Source organism: Apteryx mantelli, chromosome 15 (assembly GCF_036417845.1).
Source record: "Apteryx mantelli isolate bAptMan1 chromosome 15, bAptMan1.hap1, whole genome shotgun sequence".
NCBI lineage: Eukaryota > Metazoa > Chordata > Aves > Apterygiformes > Apterygidae > Apteryx > Apteryx mantelli.
The window spans coordinates 18,665,235-18,684,423 of record NC_089992.1 but is presented as its reverse complement, the minus strand read 5'-3'; the positions used below and the strand labels follow the sequence as shown (position 1 = coordinate 18,684,423).

General features: G+C 36.4%; 1 protein-coding gene across 1 annotated transcript in view; it reads right to left on the bottom strand.

Annotated features, from left to right (window-relative positions):
* Window positions 1–19,189, bottom strand: part of ENTREP2 (endosomal transmembrane epsin interactor 2) — a 200,366-nt gene that overhangs the window by 180,766 nt on the left and 411 nt on the right. The gene's annotated exons all lie outside the window — the stretch shown is intronic.

Here is a 19,189-nt window from a genome sequence, read left to right as displayed (position 1 = left end):
AGAATAAAACATTAACAATGATAGTGCTAAGATCCCAGTTCAGAGTGAGGGTAACAAAATATTACTCTGCTGAAAGGAACAGAAACTAAAGCTTTTCATTTCCGTGATCTGCTGCCCCCAGGCTGGATTCACAAGCTCTTCATCAGCATGACAATATCCAACTCCATCTGTCAAAACAGCACTGAGCCCACTCACAAGGTGCTGTATCAGTTTCAACAGGGCACAGGCACCCAACAGAGATGTGTTTTAAAAAGATAATGACAACTTCTGCTAAAAAAGAAAAAAAATCTTCTGATGGCACACAGTGCCAAATCAGGTCCACATCTTTCATTATGTGATAACACTGTACTCTGGAATTCATGATTTGTTGTTATCCCATTGATCACAAACCCATATAAAAACTTATTAACTCCTTGAAAATATCTTGCTGAAATATGAGACAGTTAAAAGCCAGTATCTGGTACTGCCTGATCTGAAGCCTTGGGCAAAAGAAATCCATCTTCACTTAATCTCATGTTCCCACAGCACAGTCGCTCTCATCTCTACTTAAGTTATTGTTTCCCTTCCCGAAAGAAAGGTTATGAATGTTCAAAGGTCAATCTCTATGATAAAGAGCTCTGACAATGCAACTATCGCATCCATTCTGCAGCTTCTAAATCCTACAACCCACTGCACTGTTTTGACATACACAAGACTGAAATTGCTAGCTAGCAGTTATTAGCCAGGAAGGCAAAACATACAAGCCTGGTTGACAAATAGTCTTAACAGAAAGCACCTTGCAACATCCTTGAGTACACTCTCATCTATCAGCCACTTCCATTAAGTAATTAAAAAAAATAATAACTTGAACCTGGTCTAAAAAGCTCACCTAAATTGATTTAGAACGTGAGTAGGCCAAAAGAACCCAGTTCCACAGTATTCGAGGTCTCCAAAAGGGCTGGTCAGCAAGAAAAGCTTTTTTCCTTAGATGCTTACAAAACACATATTCTAAAAAACAGCACCAATGCACCACCACAACTCTAAAGCAAGAGTTACACAAACCTATGTTCTTTTAGAGATGGGTTACATGCAGACAGCATTGCTCTACATTTTTCTCCTTAATCAGCAAAATCAGCTTTCCTGTGGAATCCTTGAGACCTATGCAAACCTCTAAAAAAGTCCAAATAATCATGAAAAATATTTCTGGCCATAAGCTCTGGGATTCAGTCTTTCTATGTCACTCCTTTTTGGTACTTCCAGCTTCTCCCAATATAGCAGAAAAGTCACTTGCCTGATTTGATTTTCCCAGAATACAAAACCTATCAGTACCTAATTTTTCTAATTAATCACTCTTCCTTACTTCTCTGAAGTCTTTAGGAAGTACTTTTAATAGTAAAGAAAGCCTGAGCTCTAACCAAGCCTTCATAATGAACATTTTAATGAGCCAGTCTGTACAGGACATCACATTTAGTGCTTCCCTAGAACTTGGCATCAACATTTGGAATTTAAAAACATGCTTTTGCCATGCAGTTAGTCATCTTTTAGACAGGCGAGTCTTTCTGTATGCTGTTATGGCTTATCATTTTTTAAGCAATCAAATCATAAGTTCCATCTTTTAAAAGGAAAATTACTAACTTTTCAAAGCTTGCTTTCAATTAGAATATACTCTTAGCCTGGGATTTTCAAATAAGATAATAAGAAAGTAAGTTTTAATATTAAAAGGAAATCAGATAATTAATTTTCCTCGACTATTTTGAAAATCCCAACCTTTATTTTTCCATATCTGAAAACAACTATATGTATATATATATACACACACACACACGCTTGGAATACTTCTCACCTACCAGAAAAAAGATGTAATTTATTCTCTTATGAACACCAAACACCTTTAACATCAAAACAGAAGACTTTTGACTGGAAAACTATTCAAAGTTCTGATGTATTTTCAGCTGTAGGTTGTCAAACATGACCCAAGTTGCACAATGCCAGCTTCCAATTCATAAAGGTACCTAGAAGTGTTCTACAAACACAAAAGAGCACTTTTCTCTAAATATTTCTGTAACAATTCCTCAAAGGAACAATAAGAGAGAAAATATGACCAGAAAACATGTGCGAGTATTCTTAACTGGCAGATCAACAAACATGAAACAACCCACACACTATTAAAAAGTCATTTCCACGACAGCTGTTATACCTATTACTGAGGGCAGCTCTAATGAACTGCAGACAACAGAATTACTAGAGGGCAGTGAGGGACTTCATGTAGGGTCTAAACTAGAAAGATAAAATTGGCTAAAACTAAAAAGGGACATGAAAGGCTTGTTCTAGCAACACAAAGAGGAAAATATCAGTCCATTAGCTGACAGGGAAGCTTATTTCATGAAAAGCTTGGTAGCCTTCTCTATAAATACCTTTTTGGCTTTTTCAAAAAAGGATCATTGATCAAAAAAGGAGCTGTTGAGATGCATTCCAGGTCTACATTTTATAATTTTACACTTCCTGCCACAAAAAAAAACCCTGATATTTTATTTCAGTAAAAACATACATATTTCTCTGTCTTTGTAATATTAATTTCCTTTCAAAATGATGTATTTCAAAATGTGGATGTATTTATTAGACATTACTATTTATTATGGAGAGATTACACTTGGGAAACATCATCATTCTCAGAGAATGCAGTTTACTACTACTTTAGTACATTTAAGCAGCCTTGCTTTTTTGTGCCTTTATAGTGAATGGCGAGCAAGGAAGAGGCAAGGTTGCTGTGCACTCTCCACCTCCAAGTATCACCAGTATTCACTGTGGAATTTACAGTTATTAACATGCCATTCCTAAATCTTACCTCAGTATCTACAGCTCAAGACCTCTCAATTTCCAAATTCTTTATCAACCAATTTGATGCTGAAACCCAAATCTATGTCTAGAAGTTAAAAACACAATTATCAATGAATCTCTAAATATAGAAAGACTATTAAAGGACCAGCTGGCATTTAAAAATGATGAAAGTCAACATGGTTCTTTGGCATCAGCACTCGCTGGTGTTGCTAAGCTACTGCTGCTGTCCAGACAGTCATACACCATCAGGTTAATTCATGCAGGCCAGTGGTCTGAAGACAAAATAAATAAAAAATAAATAAAAACATTAAAAAAAATAAAAGCAGCACTCATAATGCATTTTTTTTAATCAGCAAAACTCAAATCTCATCATCTGAGCCTATGAAGTATATTACGATGTGCGCCTGTGATCAAATGATATACAAATAGAAAAAAAAACACTATCTTTTGGTGCTGCTTAGAGTCCATGTAACTTTTACTTGCTCTGTTAATTTACATTGGATTGTTTTTATTATAATGTAATTATTATGTAGATAAGGTGTTTAATGCTACCTCCCTCCACTTTTTTCCCCACCATTGATGTGTGAATTCATTTAAATTTTTTTCAAATACATGTCTTAGCAAAAAATCAGAAGCACATTCTGCTTCTGCGTGTCAACCAAGACTAGAAACTGGGGAAAAAAGCTATCAGCAAATTTGTAAAATGATAATTTTCTGGGCATTTAAGATGAGGTCCTATGAAAATAATTTATTTGGTACTCTACCAGCTAGCCCAGGTAACACTTACACTATTTAATAAAAGACATGTATTTAAAATTTGGAGAAGAGACTGCCAAATGTCTTGGTAATTATAAACGTTTTCTCTAGAGCGTTTTTTCTCTGAATTTGACTTCATTTTTATCAAAAGTCAGCCTTTTATCTCTGTTTGTTGATGTAAAAGGAGACAATTTTAAAGGCAGAAAACAATTTTGACCTCTGAAGAAACACATCCTTCTTGTCATGACACGCTGTAAGCACACACTCGAGGACTGTGATGTTTCTTGCCTTCTCCATGTCACCACATTAGGATCATTATTAAGACCAGTCATAAATTTAATGGATATTTTTAATGGTAAATGCACAACTGGTTGGAAGACTACACACGAAAAATATTTAACCATTACTTGCTATTAAATAGTCAAGAATTTATAATGTAGGATTCTGCAGGGACTTTTCTTTGGTCAGTATCTTCAATAAAGGCACTAAATAATGAAAAAATGAAAGCACTGGAAAGGATCAGAGGTCTACAAAACATATGAAATTGTTGCAAGCATTTAATTTCCTGAGAGACGGGATACTCAGTAGCTGTCTTCAAACATACAGAAGGTGTTGTGAGGTAATAAACTGGGAAAGGAAGAAAAAATGGGCTTTAATGGTACAAAGGGATGCTTCAAGTAAGAAAAGTAAGAAGTAAGAAATGATTTTCAAGACAGGCACCGTTAACAACTGGAACAGATTATCTACAGAAAACACACAAGCATGTGTCAATACATACATGCGTCAGAACACACTAATCCTAATTTTATTCCAATACGAGGAAGAGTAACATATCATATCCAAAGTCAACAACCACAGTCAAGATACCAAAGATGATTTTTGAATGGCACATGCACAGGATGAGAGCTAGGAGCCCTGGCAACCTGAGAAAAGCAGTAAAGTGCAGCTCAGCAGGATTTGGGGACCATTACCTTCATATACAAGAAAGTTACTGCCAAAAACATGATACACTTTACTCCTTGAGAGTAAGCATTTCCCAGCTTCCACTAAGCTTTTTCCTACACACACAACCTCCAATTTGAGCAAGAAAAAATACCATGAGCAGTCTACTCTTGAGAGATCAGCTGTCACTAGCCTACATAGTTTCTTCTAGTCTGTTCCAACATAATTTTCTAGAAATCTCCACAGGGGAAAAAAAAAGTTAAGGACCACACAGAACATATTTATTTTAAAATTTAAGACTGTTACTTGTATATATTTATAATCCCACAGGATTATAAACTGGGAAGCTATACATCTACTAATGCTAGTACTATAATCTTCGGATTTAATAATAATATTCAATGCATTATCTGTTAATACATTCCCTAAAGCCTTCCTACAGGTCACTGGGTCACTGAAACAATCAAACTCACTGTCACTATAACACATTATGGTTATTTTTAAAAGATACAGATGGGTTTGTCTAGAAAAAGTTCTCAAATCGCAGACAGAGAAGAGCAAGAACTCATCACCATTATGCTTATTACAGTTCTCTCAGCACATTTGTACAACCTTGTTATCCAATGGTATGGCATATTTATAGCTTACTAAGATAACAGATCATCACTTGTCAGATGTTGAAATACAGAAGGAACAGATAGCACATTTTTTAAGAAAGTACTTTTGGGATTGAGGAGGTGTGAATCCTGTCTGAGAACGCACTATTTGCTTATCCTCATCTTCCCACTCCTGAGGTATTTCAAATGGCAGTTGGGGGAGCCAACATTTCTCCCACTTAAGTGATATACACATTCTTTAACAGACAAAAATGCACTGATTTTTTACACTAAAAATACGTTGTATTGCCCTTCACTGAAGTTATCAGAAAGTTAATGTCTATTTCTGAGAAATCCAGAAGATTTCACCCAATTATAACTTTATTTTCTGAAATAGCTACATGAGGTATCTTTTTTCCCATGCCAGAGACCCCACCTTTTCTAATAGAGAAGCCTTTATCCCTTCAGCCTATCCTTTTCCAATTTAATCGGAATAGAATGCAATACTGTCTTGCAAATATGTTTTTAAAATTAGAAATGAAAATTAGAAATTAGAAATGTACTTTCCATGATCTTCAGACTGATCTCCTTGAAAAATTATTCCTCTTTCTTCACCCAAAGCATCATACTTTTATCATCAAACCTCTCATTTCCACAAGAGTCTACTGATTAATATGATCATTGTGCATAATTGTTATTCTGCAGGCTCTTTGTGGGCATCTAAAACATAATTACAATGACTTTTGAATTTTCTGCTTTCAGAAAATGGAACACTTCACAAAGCAGGATATTATTTTAAATACAAGCTTTTTAGATCCTCTTCACCTTCAGTGTTTTTATGGGATATGCTGTTAGTCAAAACATTACATTCATACATTCATCTGCTTTGTTTTGTCCTATAAGACCATCTATAAAGTAGGAGTCAATATAATGCAAACACAGAACCGATCTCCGGCTGTTCTTAAATTTTATGAGGGAAACAGATACCGACTTTCTAACAGGGTCTAAGAGACCCACTTTGTGAGATGGAGCTTATATTCCAGACCTCCCTGCAGCAGGGTTTCCACCTGCTTTTATCAGCTGACAGCTTGCTTGAAGACTGAACCTACTGACTAACTGACTGAAACAGATCATGGTTTCAGTGTTGTATTCTACACTGTTTTACCCACATCCACTTTAGCAAAAACATACTAGCATTGTTCCTACCTATCTTCTTAAACTCTAGAGAATGATTATATCAGTAACTGTCAAAATTATCTTCGTCTGAAATGTCTGATCTCTGAAACATGTATAAGGAAGGCAAAGGAGGTATAAAATTTCCTTCTGTATCCTACCTTCCTTGAAGTTATATGGATAACATACTGAAGCAGGATAACAGAAGTATTTCCGCACCTTGCTAAATTAGGGAAATATAACTTAAAATTCTGACTCAGATTCCTAAATTCTTTGTAAATTCAGGCTACAGCCCATTACTGCATTTTACTACAGCATTCAACTATGGCATGATCCAATCTGAATTTTATTCCTGATCAAGTCAGATACAGTAGCTGCAAAGAAATAAACTAGCTGGGAATTCTCATACAGTTCCTAAATATATCTAACTATAAACAAAATGTTAAATTCATGCTCATTTTCCAGAAGCTCTAGATTTAATCACATGTAAATTTATTTTGAGAACGAAAAAACTCATTCTTTAGACATACCCTGTTTTATTGATGTTATGTAAATCACAACAGACAGATGAGGGGAAGAAATTCTCAGAATACCGAAAAAAAAAAAAAAACCACCCAAGCCCCAAAACTGAAAAACATTTATCCAGAAATATTAAAGATTTAAAAGTAACTGCGACTCTCAAATCGACTCCTCTTTTGCCCATTATTGCTTGTCTTACCTAGTTCTTAAATTAGATTAATTAACCAGATGATGTGACATAATTACTTGTGTAGTTCTGGAATCAAAATAGTTAATCCAGAGAAAACCTCAAGCTAACCCCAAAACAATTCACAATGTAGGCAAGCTTTTAAACTGTCATGAGACGGAGGGAACTGTCAAGTGGAAGGATATCTGCAGTTTGTCAGAGCTGAATTCTAGTTCCACAAGCAAAAATATATTCCTTCTGAGGTAGATCCAACATCAGAAATAGAAAAAGGGGTTGCCTCCTTTTATCTTCCTTCCAATTACTTTGGATTCACAAGCCAGGGAAAGATATGATTGAACACTTTAGACAAGCCTAATCTAGAACTGACAGGTATTGTCTTTGGGGACCTTTTTTCCTAATAGCTGGTTAGATATTTATGCTTTCAGGCATTTTATTCACAGTAATCTAGGTTAAGGAAGATAAGAACAAGGTCTTTGGTGGACAACAAAATGCCATTTTGATGTTCATTTTAGTAATTACCTGTATACCCCTTTATCATTTGTACTGTCATTATTGCTTTTACAACAAACATTCCTCCTTTCCACTCAAAGGGCAAATATTATGTACCAACAGAAATTACAGTCTGTCAAATCAGTGTGAAATTTTTTAAAAGCTCAAAGAAAAAAAAATGCATTGACTATTTCTACTACCTTAGGTAGCTAAGAAAATATTTACTGAATAAACATCAGTTTCAAAAACAGATGATAATACTTTAATATTGTTGCTAGTTACGGCATACTGTAATGATATTTCATGGGAACTCAAAATGCCATCTAACGGTGAAGGTTTATTTCAAATCTGTGACTCATCTGATTTCACAAGGAAGGAAGGGGAATTTTTAAGGAGAGAAAAGGAAGCAATTCTTTAATGACTTTCTAAATTCTATAGGCCCAGATTAATCCCTCTTTACAAATCTTAACAGGAGAAGAGTATGTCTTTCAAGAACTCTTTTAAAAAGGTTGGCTTCCTCTTCCACTGGAACAAATGTAAAGGACTGGGGTATGTGAAGGACTTAGGCTTATATGTTAAATCTGACTCCTATCTACCATAGCAAAATTACTAATGTACTTCTGAAAGGACAGCCATTCCTGGTACAAATCCTACCTTCGCCCATAAAAGGCAATATGGAAAAGATAACAGTTCACAGCTGTTGACATTTGCCCAATTTGTGCCATACTAGCAGAGAGAGAAAATGCACCAGCCACAGCATCTGTCCTCTCTTTCTATGTGATCTTCATTATTCTCTTTCTGTACCAGGCAGGAGGCTCTGTGATAAAAGTGCCACAGGTGAGTCAGAGACATCATCTGATGCAGCCATAAGAGAATGTACAGAGGCCATGCTAAAGTGGATTCAGGGGCACCAGCTTGTTATTTTACATATACTTTTTTCATTTTTATTGTGATTTGGGGCTTGCTTTCTTCCATTTTTAAAACGTTAATTTAAACACCAGTCAGATGTATTTAAGTAACACCCCATTCCCTAAACTTACTGTCTTCAAGTACCCTTTCTGACTAAACATTTGCGACTAAAACTCTTTGAGAAACACTCTTTCTTGACTCCTCTTTTTGCTCTTTATATGCAATGGAAATGTATTTCACATGATTAATTGTCAGAAACTACTGTAAAACTGAACATTCAGATCTAACACATCTTGAGTTAACATTGCTCTTTTTCTGAAAGTAAAGGGGGAAAGGAGTGCAAAGAAGCAAAAAGGCATCTATTCAGCTTAAGAGAGAAGCTGATCAATATACTTTCCTGATTATTACCATTTGTAATAGATAAAATGGCCTTTCAGAAACAGCAACATGTAATCCTCTGCTGCTAGCACTTCTGTATAAGCAAGCAAGAGGAACCTCTACTACTCTTTATCCGGAGATCCCATCCATACTTTATTCAGGAGTTTTCTAAATACATTTTTTACTTTAAGATAATAATTCATCAAAACTGAAACTTTCCACAAGGATACATATATAACTTTTTTCCCGTCAGGAAAGAATTTCTATTCAAGGGGAAAAATACAAAGGGTCAGACTGTAGCTTGGCATTCAGAATCACCCAGAACAGGTGAAACCAAGATTCAGTTCCCTGAACTTTAACGCAAACACAGGACTTGAGCCTTTGTCTTCCCTCTAAGATCTTCAAGTCAAGGCATGCTCTTTTCTGCTACACAAACAGTAGCAACAACAATCTCATAAGTAAATTACATCCCACATCAATATAATTTTGCTGAGGTGAACTATTTATACAGATGACAGGGTAACCAGAACTGCAGAGTTATCGATGAGGATATAATTTGCTTATTCTGCAGAACATTAGTTACTGATGCTGATGACATCTATAAAGAAAACAAGTTCATTTTCAAAACCTAAGGCAAGCTTGTGAAGTCAGTAAATTTTTATTTTATAAATTAGACAAATTGGACACGAAAATATAAACTTGTAATGATGTTTCGACCATCAGTGTTTAAATCAAGCTGTTGTAAAGATCTGAAATTCCGAAAGTTACTATTCAGGTTGCCTCCTTCAAGGTAAAAAAAACTATGTATTCTTCAAAGCACTTATATCTAAGAAGTTTTTCTTTTTTTCTCTGGATACAATAACAAGCAAGACCATATTTGTTAGAATATTGTAAAATTACTCAATTTCTTAAATCACAGTCTATTTGAAAACAATGTCTCATCATAACAGTAAAGCAGCAGTAATTCAGAGTAGTATTTCTAATTAACTACAACTTAGCTCTGCAGTATATCGCATTTTTTAAACTCAAAACCTTCACACAAACTAAACAGGCACAATCTACCCTATTTCTATATGCAAATACCATTAACACCCTCCAAAAAATTGTACCCTTTGATGCACTGTAGAGGAAACCTATCAACTTCAGGGCATCTGTTGATTAAAAGACAAGTATACCATATTGATATGGATTTAAAAAAAAGCGAGAAAGTTTTGGAGAGGAGAGGGCAAAAAAATAACACCTTACAATACTAAGATATAAAGCTGGGAGAATAAATTAAGGGTCCTTTGGAAATACAACCCACTGAATTCAGCCAAATGGCATAGTATCGCACTACTTACCTGAAGCAAGAACACGCATTGTAATGGCAATAAATGTATTAAAGTTGTATTAATACTGTGTAAGCAATTTGCTCCATTAACATTCAAACATACTGAAACCAAATAACGATGTTTGTAAAAGCTGTATTGTAGCCATTTTCAAAGTAGAACACCTCAGGGTGGAAAATCTGTACCAATATGTAACACAAATTGCCAATGACAGCCGATCAAAAGATCTTAAGTGAACATAATATTCATGCCATATTTAAGGAATTATTCTGTATTCACATGACCAAAATAGAAAAACAAAAGAAATTCATAATAATTCTACACCTCTAAAAGAAAAAAATAGATTTCCTGTACCATATACTATGTTCTATATAGGTTTCATTTATTGTTATGGATATATATATTCCTATTATATGAACATATACACCCATTAAAGGAGCTTTAATGCAGAGCAGATCTGCCAGTATAAGATGTCCTAAAAAACACTAGCAAGTTTGTAGAAACCTGTTGCACCTTCCATGCAATCATCACACACCTGATAAAAATTCCTACTGACCAAAAACTTCCACATGCATAAAATCATTGTTTTAGTGAAGATCTTCTCACAATTTACGCCAAAAGAATTAGATTATAAACACAAAAATAACAGCAGACAAATCTACAGTAATTGAATCAGGATTGCACTTTTGAAGAGAAACTCCTGATTACTCTCAGGTATCAGGCTTTGGTTTGCATTACACAAGGGTCTTGCAGCATGCAACTGCATTTTTTCCGAAGGAAACTAAACTGAAAAGTGGGCTACAAATGCTAATGGACATTCAGTCCACAGTACCAACTTAGAGATACTAAAAAACAACCCCCTCGCTCCCACATTTTGGGCACCTGGTCCTCAAGAACTGGGTACATCACTCTGCAGACCTGCACTACAATACTAAACCAGTATGGGGTAAAATTCTGTCTGGTAGAAAGGACTCCTGTTAATTTAGAGGGAATTCACATCCTCTGAACAGTATAGGAGTTTTCAGATTGGCCTTACAGGTTATGTCTGAACCAGGAATAAGTTAAACAGAACAGGAGCAAAACTGTTTGCAAAAGAGTTTACGTTAAGAAGACAGTATCCACACTATATGCATTTCAGATGGGCAACTACTTCAGAGGAGCTCCAGTCTGGGCCCACGGCTGAATACCTATGAGCAGGCAGAGTGCATTTTCTGCGCTCTTAGAGTGCATCTTATGGTTTCATTTCATCCACAATGAATCAAGTTGCTGTGCTCTGAGATTGCTCTACAATGTAAGCCAAAGCACAGTGAGTGGGAACGATCTGGAGATTCCCTGAGAGCTTGTACATGATCAGAACTAGAACACTGACGTAGATGCACCCACTGACTGTTACAAACGACAGTGATAAATTAGACCAGGGAAAGGACTGAAGCTTCAAACTGCACCAGCGAGTACTTTTAAATGGACTCTGAACACACCTTTGTTACCAACCCAGATTGTAGCCTCTGGTTACGGCGTAGAGACTTTTGCCAAGGAGGGAATGCTTAGCTTCGGGGAGGTTTAACCTTAAGATCTTGCCTGCACACAAGTTATGATGCTCTAAATGTATAAATAATAATCAACTATAAATCCCCTAGCTTGGTCACATTTCCATAGAATTCCTTTAAAGCACTGTGGTTATTTCTGTAGAGAAGGGGAAATGAATGCACCGTATTTGGCAGTTAGAAATGTGTTTTTACTTAAATACACCACTGAAATAGTTATACTCCAGTAAGCTAGAGATTTTCAGGTAGTTTACATCTTATGGAGTCCCATTATCTGTTTTTGGCTTTGATTACAAAAGACATAGGAGAGAGCAGAAAAAATGAATTGTGAAAGAATACAGTAGCCAACTAAGCGTAATAATTCACAACTCATTCCCTTAATAAGTTGCAATATACTACTAGAATGGGGGTGTAATAAGTTCAGCAACTGCTAATAACTGGATAGTTGACCTTGGAAATTCCCACTTGAACTAAGCTACTCATCTGTTCCCAAGTTTTTCAGTATGCTATAACTGTTCCACACAGCTAGTTATTACGGTAAGTTCCAGTGTAATATTTACTGCAGTTAGAGCAAATGTGCGTATATTTCCAGGATAAAATAATGTCTGCAAAGGACAACCAGAACTCGGGCAAAATATTTCATTCCTAGAGAGACTGAGACACACACCCATCTTTCTACTACACATTAAAAAATATAAAATAAAACCATATATTATGCTGATAATAGTAAGAGACTCACTACAGATGTAATATTGTTATTCTAAAGTCTGGCTGCCTACAGAAAAATAAAGACTTCAGAATACAGGTAATTTATAATAATATAGGATAAACAATTTTGATGCTATTTCTTTTCTACAGATGGAACCCCTCAGAAGTGTCACAATATGGCAACTTTTCTTTTTCCCCTTAAACTATTCCTTGCTGTAACACAGCAAGTTTTTAAAATCAGTCTGCATGATCAAGAGTTTCTCAGTCCCAAAAGGCTTAACCAATAGGACATAAGAAACAATAAAACCTGATTTGCCTCCTGAAATAAATCATGCTGGCTTGCATGAATCCATTATTTTTCAGCACACTGAAGACAGGAAATCTCAAGGTTACTCTTGGCCCAAGATTCACTATGAAGTTACAAATAGACATTTTATTGTTTATAGAAAAGAAATACTGTCATCTTACTAATTTTCCTCTTTTTCACGTGTCAAATTTACTATTACTTCCTTCAGGATATGAAAACAACATTCTCATCCATGAATCCACTATTCTAAAGCTCTGCCTCACCATGAGCTCCAGAAAACATGAGAATGTATGCCAGATTTCTTTTTCCTTGTGATTATAAGATGCATATGATCTCTTCTTGGACACCACCACCACAGGTTTCAACTGACACCTAATAACAGGTTTTAACCCAGTCTTGTTTTGTCTATTTCTTTATTAGCCTGTAGGATAATATCATCATGGTGTACACATCAAGAATTGCTAAGTCATTAATAACAAACATTTACCTATGCATAACATGTTGTGATCTTTGTGAATTTTATGAAGGTGTGTGGCTACCCCATGTAGGTGATATTTTAATAAACTTTTACTAATAATGTGCACCAGGAATACACATATGCCCAGCCTCCACCCTGCTTCCCTAAGGTACAAAGTTCCAGATAGCTTACATCCTTCCCCAGCTTGCTCACATTTCAAAGCCCTGATGAACTAGCAAAGGAAAGAAAAGCATGCATAAGGTGTTAGTGAATTAGTGCTACTCACGTAGTAAAGAGTCAGAAAACCAGGGATGGCGGGCTAGCTAGGGGACACAGATTTAATAAAGTCTCAAAGAACCAGAGTTAGCATAAGTTTCTTGTACAAGTATATGCAACTGGAGATCCCACCACAGGTAACAAGAATGCAATATCCCCCCTAAACAGTTTTAAAGTGAGGGGTTAACAGTGGTGAGCCAAACATTACCAGTACTGCTTTCTCAAATTCAACATCCGGTCTGACTGCTCTGTCAAGCTGCTTTACAGTATTTACCTTACTGCCTTCAGATACTGGCATATTCCTAAAGCACATAAACTGTGCTGCTTTATAAGATAGAGCATTTGGCTCATAAGCCAAATTACAGCATGTGAAAAATGCTGAGGTATGCTTGCACCAAGCATTGTTCAAAACGAGGTTGGAAAGAAGCTGGAAGGGCCTTGGATCAAATCAAATACTACAATAATTCACTAGAAAAAGCAAAGCATAAAGTTTCTTCATACCTTATGACAAGTAAGAAGGAATTCACACTAGGACAAAAACAAAAGTATCCTAATCCTGAAAGATACCTCTCATTTTGTGACTAACCTATTGGCTAAAGCCCTCCATAAACTGTTAGCCAGGTCTAGTAGTCACTCATTTATTGGAAAGACAAAAGACAGGATATCAAATTGCTTGTAGGATTTCTGAGGTGATCCATGTCCTGGTCTTCTAAATTTCATCAATCTAAATCAAGGAAATTTTAAAAATGACTGTTCTAATGCTTAGGATGCATCCTATTTCACGAATGACATAAGATCTCCAGTGACCAGATAGGGAAGTCAGTCCTGTTTGCTGCCTTGATGCAACTGCATTTGATATTCTGCATCAGAGGTCTGATAAGACTCCTAAAGAGAGAGACTTACTCAGTGCAGAAATTAAGCTATTTGATTCCCAAAATAGCAATACCAACAACCTCCAAAAGAAACCTAGAAGAATTTGAATACTTATGAATATAGAGCATTGCCTGAGCCAGTATCAGACTTTACAGGATAATGAAACTTCCATAGGATTAGTCCATGATAAACTAATCATCATGGGCACTGAGTCCAGATTTAAAATGCACCATTAGAAAAAGCATTTACAGAGAGGCGTCTGACCAGAGAAATCTTACCTGAACAGCTACTCACCTCTTCTCTGTAGTTAAAACAGATGCCCAGGAGTGTTTCTGATCATTTTCAAAATTCTAGAAAAAACTCAGTTGGAGCTAAGGTTAAACATTCACCAGGTTCTGTGTGATTACTAGGGATATTAAGAGCAAGCACCCCACATCTTTTATCCTCATACAGAAGCATAGGGCACATGCAGAGTCCTGATGGACATCCTAATATCAGAACTACTTGACATCTGTGCTCAAATTTCATTCATACCTATAGCAGATGGATACCAATACCATTTAAGTCCTAGATATGAGACAACCAGATCGAAGACAAATAAATTTGACATATGTTGACAGATTTGACAAATACAGCATAAAAAGAAAAATACAAACATCATTCAATAGTAACAATAAGTTTACTTTATTCCAAACAGTTAAGCTCTATTTTCACAGTAACAGACACTCTGCCAGAATCAGGCTTTTCATGCAAACTGAAGCTCATTCCTCCAAGCTACAAATACCATCACTTTGGTAACTCCTTTATGTCACTTGACTATCCCCAAGCAGCAATGGAAAAAAACCCAAAAGGGAAAGAAAAAGGGGAATGGAAGAATGAAAAATCTGTTCCCAGAATGGAGAAGATTACCACTCAAAATTATTATTAAATCCTCTTTATTTCTGGTAATCTCCCCTTCACTCCTACAATGATTCTGCATGGGAACATGCTAAAACAATCTACTGCATGTGAAGAACAGCCAAGGCCACAGACTATTAGAAGCTTTTGAAAGTCAACTCTTCTCTAATAATGGATCATCTGAGGGATTTAAACCCGTTTTATAAAATATCATTAAAGAATATAGAAAAGGTTCTATACTAAGATTTCTCACTTAATAATGAAGATAAGTAAATAATGTATTTTGTTTCATATTTTCCACGAGAGAGGAGTTGGCCTGAATTCACCCTGACAATTTCCTTATATGCCTATTTACCTTTCTAAAGAACACAAAAAGCCTCTACATCAAGAAGATATATTATAGCAAAGCTATGTTTAAACCAACACACCTTTTCTGTTTTGAACGTAGGATATGAATGAAAAGAGGCAGAATTGAGAAGAAACTTAATAAAAAGGAGAGATAACATTCTAGAAGGTCTTCCAGCCAAACACTGATATACAAAATAAGGCATTTTCAAAAAAACATATATATATATATATATATATAAACAAAAGATAGCTTGTAATTTACCATGTTTTTCTAAGACTTCTAGTGCTAGAGGATGATTTGAAAAACCTTGGTAAGAGAAAAGTGATTTTATGAATTAACATGAAATTTCATTAATGTTTTCCTATACTAGAGATAACTCTAGTCTCTGAGGCTAACAATTTTCTCTGAATGCTGGGATCAAGGAAATAAATAAATGTCTAATTGCCCACTTCAATAATTTCAAGAAATGACTGCTGAAAGCAAGATTTGCTTCTGTAGTCACTCGAGCATGGCTCTATCAGGCCTGTGGTTCACTATCACCGCAACACTGACATAGTTCCCATAAACTTTAAAGCACACTTAGCCGGAGCTTTAGAAACAATCTGGTCTTGTATAAAGCCTGCAAATTACAAAGCAGTCAATGTTTTGGATTCTAAAGGGCAAAGAGTAAAGAATAAATATTTTCTCATATGCCGGTAACTATTGACTTTCTGGAGAGTCTTAAAGAACCTTGTCACTGCTTATACTTTGGGGAAAAGTTTCAGTTTCTGCCAGAATAGCCTGATTTTGAGGGTCATTATTCCATGATCAAAACGAGGCTAAGGCTAAGTTCTTCATGTTCTTAAAGGGGTAGGACACTTAAGTTCATGTACTCTACATAAAAAAGCATTCACTTTCATCCTGCTGAGAGAATTAATGAGGCTCAGTCTTATATTACTTTCCAAGGCAAGAAGTATGGAAAACACCATTTCTGATATCTTGACATCCTCCTGCACTAGGAACTAACTGCCTAACATTTCACCACACACCGTTTGTAAAATCTTACCGATAACTTTTGCCTGTGCAGAGGATCAACAGTGCCTGTCCATCCAACCTCAAAATTCCTCTGTGCTCCATGTGAAGTTGACTCTCATTAATTTCTTTGAAACATCTTCATACAAAATACATTAAACATCTTTTTCTCTTTCTGATATGATTTTATGAAAGAAGAGATGAAGCAAAATAGTTTAATTTATAAATGATGCTGAAATGAGCTCTGAATTCTTCAAAGCTTTATGGAAAGTACCTTGGTACCTTGTTCTTTAGATAAGCTCTAGCACAGACACTTGATTTGATTCCAAACTGAAAGCAAGAAACCAGAACCTTTCTTTTCATAGAATCAGAAAACTTTCTGTGAGGAGTGTGTTTTGTAGCCCTTTGCTTTCTGTTATCAATTGTAATTTTACAAATATTGGGAAATTATTTTCAAAAGCATTTAAAAGATGCTAGGCAATTTTTGCAGCCTTCATTTACGTTGACAGGGTAGTGGGGCAATCCAGAAAAAAAAAAAAAAAAAAAAAAAAGCAGCAGAAAGTTCTTTAGAGTTCACAACACTGTAAAACTGCTCTATCATTACCTTGTTTCTTAACACTAAGAGATAAGGTGGTTAGGAGGAAAGTCTGGTTATTCTCATTCTCTGCTAGATATTTTACTCTATACAATGGAATTATTTAATAAAAATGCAACATTAATTTAGGAAACAAAGTATACCTACCTCATTCTAATAATATAAGATGATAAGGCTTTCTAGTTAAGTCTTGAAATACTTTCCTTTACATTTTATGTCTTCTACTAATTCATTCAATACACATGAATCAAGGCCCAATTATTTTATGCTGAGCAAGTAACAATCATTAAATCAATCTGGAAAACATACTATTCCATGGCTGACATGGCAGACAGACAAGAGTAGAAGGCATCCTAAATCAGAAAAAGAAAAATGCAAAAAATGGTCTTACAGCATATTGACAATCCCAAAGGTCTCCCAAAAAGTCTCTTTTTACAAAAACTACAGGAGCAGGGGAAAAAAGTATTATTGGAAGAGTTGCACTTGCTTGAACACACAATCAACTGTGTGCATTCCTCCTTGGTCTGTCAAGATAAGAAACCAAATCTGCCTCAGCTGTCTTGTCTTAATAGCATATTAATATGTAAGTAGTCAGATGCTTAATTTAAAATTCACACCTTTTCATAAGAATACTTGCATTTTAGCTTGCAGAGGTTCAACTCAAAAGAATACAATATTAAAATATCAAGGCTACTAGTGTAAAGTGATATTTCTTCTCAAGATTACAAATGATCCTAGAGAAATCAAAAAAGTATTTAAACAGTTAATCCAAACTACTTTTCTGCACTGAAAGACTCAAAAAAATATTATATGTTGCACATGAGTATATTAAATAGTTATTTTTGAAATTATGCCATTTCTGCCACCTGTTTGGAACGGAATAACACAAGTCATTTATCTAATAGTTTTGGCTTTTAGCAAGCACTTTTAAAGCTGAAAACTCTCTGGTCCATTAAAAGAGCTGAAAAGACATACTTGAAACCAATAACCTATTATATTAAATGGAGCAGATCTTCACCAATAGTTCCCAGAGTCTTAGTGCCCTCAGATATGTCTGCTTCTCCGTGACTGACCAGTCAATCCCATTTTGCTGCTTATGACAGAAACTTTCATAGACCAGTATTACATTAATATAATCATGCATGTATTGTATTGATACACACACACAAACACAGACAATCAGCATAGATTGAAGCTACTTTTGCAAGAAAAAGAGCTTCAACTTCAACTTTTTACTTACGTTAACAGAACACAATATAGGCAAAGCTGACAAGAAAACAACACGGTCAGTAGAAGCCAGGTTTGGACACCTCACATGCAATATCCTCACCCCTAAGTTCAGAATGAACAAATTTCTCCCTCCCATGAGACCAACAGCCTCTCCCCACGCCAAGGGGCTCATCCCGGCAGTCTCCTGTGACAGGACCTCCCTTTGCAAAGCCACAGGCCTTTCCGGCCTGGCGCACTCACACCCACTGAGGACTTCCGTGCTGTGTGCATACGTTAAGATCTATTCCTGCTGTGCTCATCTCATTTTATTACCTTCAACACAACGTAACTAGCGGTTGCATTTACATCCAAGCATAGACCTGTGCCAAGACCTTGAGAAACGGCTCTACCTCAAGGTGAACCCGGAAAGACAGCGCAGCAGTCTGAGCTGGTACAAAGGGAAGGCCCCAGGACAATCTGGAATATCGACAAAACGCTCTGTACGGTTAGCAGGTATTTTGTATGTCAGGTGTGTCTACAAACGCCTAAAATGAATCCGTTATTCCAACTTTCCACCAGCACCGCTGATCAAAAGCCAGACCTTCCCGGCTGCTCCTTCCAGAGGCGGCAGTGCTGTCCGGGGTAAGACCCCGAAGCCCCACCACAGCGCCCCAGGGCTCCATCGCCGGGCGGCGAAGGCGGCGGCAGCAGAACAGTAGCCAACAAAATCAAAACGCGGATTTCTCACCTGAGCGCGCCGGTGCCGGGTGGCTACGCGCCAAGAGCCGCGGAGGAGGCCCCGCTCCCCAGGGCGGCCGGGGGGCGAGGGACGAGGCCCCGCGTCAACGACGGCGCAGCCCCACGCGCGG